Consider the following 3,570-nt stretch of genomic DNA (forward strand, 5'->3'; position numbering starts at 1 on the left):
TGTATTATTTTGTTTTTATTTTTCTCATTAAACTTTTGTTTTTAGTGGGTTTCAAAATTCTGTCACAGATTTTTGATCATTTCCATTAAAAAGAGCTAGTTTTAAAAACTAATGACTTAAAACTGCTGCACACACACACACACACACACACACACACAAAGACAAATGTTCCACAAAACATTCTGCTTTCCTTTTGAAGGTTTTACAATGCAGTGGTATCATTAACTGGTCTTTTACCATTAAATTTAATGGCCAATTGACAAAAACAGTTCTGAGACCATTCTTCCACCACTGATTAAGACTATGGTGGCAAGTATTGGGTTGCTATTCATTTAGGTTTTGAGCTTTCTGGGTAGGCTTGGTGACTTTGCCAGCTCCAGCTGTTTTCCTTTCCACTACTTGATGACACCCACAGCAACCATCTGTCTCATATCACAAACAGTAAATAGCCCAGAGGAGGATAGTCAGAGAAGCTCTCAACACACATAGGCTTGTCAGAACCATATCAATGATGGTAGCATCACCAGATTACAAGAACATGGGTCTATCTTACAGCTTTTTTCCAGAAGGATGATCCATCTACTCCTATATCTCAGCAAAGTTTCAAGCAATGTGAGCTGTGTGACAATCTAGCACAGGTGCATATCCAGCACTGATTTTTCCTGGATGGTTCAGGATAATCACCTGAGCCATGAAGCCAGATGCTTCTATTGGTGGGTCATTTTTGCTGTCACCAGCCACCTTACCATGATGAACATCATTGACAGATACATTCTTTTTTTAATTTTTAAAAATATTTAATTTGTTTATTCATGAAAGACACACAGAGAGAGGTAGAGACATAGACTCCTCCAGTGGAGCCTGATGTGGGACTCGACTCTGGGTCTCTGGGACCATGGCCTGAGCTGAAGGCAGATGCTTAACCACTGAGCCACCCAGGTGTTCCTGATAGATACATTCTTGACACCGAAGCACACATTGTTCCCAAGAAAAGTCTCACTCAAGCTTCATGGTGCATTTCAACACACTTGACTTCAGTTGTAACATTGATTGAAGCAAAGCTGACCACCATGCTGGGTTTAAGAACACCAGTCTCTACTTGAGCCCACAAGGAGAGCACCAATACCACCAATTTTGTCGACATCCTGGAGAGGCAGACATGAGGGCTTGTCAATTGGATGAGTTTATGGCAGAATGCAATCCAGAGCTTCAAGCAGCATGATTCCACTGGCATTGCCATATTTAGGGGGTAACTTTCTATATTTTGAACCAAGACATGTTAGTATTTGGCTCCAGCATGTTGTCACCATTCCAAACAAAAATTAGTACCAATGCTACTGTGTCAGGGTTGTACACTTCCTTAATGAATTCCTGTGTCTCTTCTAGCTGTAGGTGGCTCAGTAGAATCCATTCTGTTAATACCAATAATTAGTTGTTTCACACCAAGTGTGTAAGGCAGAGGGGTATGTTCATGGGTCTTCCCATTCTTGGAGATACCTACTTCAAATTCACCAACACCAGCAGCAACAATCAGGCCATCACAGTGAGCTCAAGAAGTGCCTGTAATCATGTTTTTGATAAAGTTTCTGTGTCCTGAGGCATCAAAGACGGTCACGTAATACTTGCTATTCTAAAATTTCCACAGGTATATATCAATGGTGATACTATGTTCACATTCAGCTTTCAGTTTACCTAAGACTCAGGCATACTTGAAGGAGCCCTTTCCCATCTCAGTAGCCTCCTTCTCAAATTTTCCAGTGGTCCTTTTGTTATTCCCACCACATTTGTAGAGCAGATGACCAGAAGTGATAGACTTGCCCAAACCTACATGTCCAATGATGCCATGAGAATTTTCCTTTCCCATTTTGTTTTACATTTATTTATTTTAAAGATTTGATTTATTCATGTGAGAGAGAGAGAGAGAGAGAGAGAGAGAGAGAGAGAACGAGGCAGAGACACAGGCAGAGGGAGAAGCAGGCTCCATGCAGGGATCTCCAGGATCACGCCCTGGGCTGAAGGCGGCACCAAACCACTGAGCCATCTAGGCTGTCCGCAGTTTGTTTTACATTTAGTGGTAGTTTACATGACACCTGCGTTCTGGTGGCAAATTGTTGTGAAAAGGAAAACACATCTTATTTTTTAAAAAAATATTTTAAAAGAGTTCATTTATTTATTTGAGAGACAGAGTGAGCATGAGAGAGAGAGCAAGCGAGCATGAGTCAGGGGAGGAGCAGAGGGAGAAGCAGACTCCCTGCTGAGCAGAGAACCCAATGTGGGGCTAGATCCCAGGGCTCCAGAATCATGACCTGAGGTGAAAGCAGATGCTTAACCAACTGAGCAATCCAGGCACCCTGGAAACACATAATATTTTTAAAACGGTTTTGTTCACAATGTGAATGTTTAATTTTTTTTAAATGCAGTAAGGCAACATATAGTTTTGATGTAGTGTTCAATAATTCATCAGTTGTATGTAGCACACAGTACTCATCACATCATTTAGTACAGCATTTGAAGTGTCCTTTTGGTAGTAATAAGTAGATTTTATCATTTAATAATTTTACCCCTTCTCATTCATCTATATGATGGTATTCTCCCCATCGAGAATTCCTTTGAGGTATACATACAAAATTGTCTTTTTTGTTTAAATTTTATTTAGAGTATTTTTTATGTTTGAGATAACACTCATACAAAATAAATGAGTATATATGTATAACATAACTAGATATACATAGCTAGTTTTTACAAAAATATGAATGCATAACAATTTCAGTGCTATATATCTTTACCATTAGACAGCTTTTGGGGGGACTGGGTAGTACAAAATAATAAACCTTTATTTAGACTAGGGATAAGGGGGCTTAAGCATGTTGAAATCATTCAAACTCTGAAGGGTATTATTTTTTTACTAAGGAGAAGAAAATATAACCTTCAGAGCAACTTCTTGCAAGGTATACTTTGGGCCATTGAGTATAGGCATATAAATTCTCTTTTTTCATATTTTCTTATTTGTAAGTGAGTCTTCCCAATTAGCCATATTGCCACAGTGGAGATGTTGAGCATTTATGAAGAAATCCCCCCTCCAAAACTTTTCTGTGTAAGTCCAACTACATATTAACTTACAGAGAAACGTTTACTTTGAGAATCATCTGAACCAATGACAAAGCCACAATTAGAGGTATTCCTTGGGATTGACATTCAAGAATAAGTTGCTTTTTTGGAGCAAGCTTTTTTTTAAAAAAAATAGGGACAAATTCAAGTGAATTTATGAGAATAATGGACACTTGCAGAAATTCTGAGATGTGTGGTGGTTACAAATATGATTCCTTTTTAACTTGTCTGAGCCTAAGCCACAAAATCAAAGCAGAATTTTAAGAATTTGAGGTTATTTGCAGCTTTCTTTATATGAGTGTATCTCTTCCAAAAACTATCCAGTCTGTTCTCTAATTCATGTAACTTTTCTCAGTTTAGTTATATTCAACATTAAGTACATACTGTATGTTCAGGAGGAATAAAAGTACAAATATGTATTTCTAGACATTGTATTTTCATCGTAACTATCTTTAATAGACT

General features: G+C 38.1%; 1 pseudogene; it reads right to left on the reverse strand.

The window, feature by feature from the left end:
* Positions 1 to 603: 603 nt before the first annotated feature.
* LOC121483011 lies at positions 604 to 1,864 on the reverse strand (annotated as a pseudogene).
* Positions 1,865 to 3,570: the final 1,706 nt, after the last annotated feature.

The sequence above is a fragment of the Vulpes lagopus genome, chromosome X (genome assembly GCF_018345385.1).
Source record: "Vulpes lagopus strain Blue_001 chromosome X, ASM1834538v1, whole genome shotgun sequence".
Classification (NCBI taxonomy): Eukaryota; Metazoa; Chordata; class Mammalia; order Carnivora; family Canidae; genus Vulpes; species Vulpes lagopus.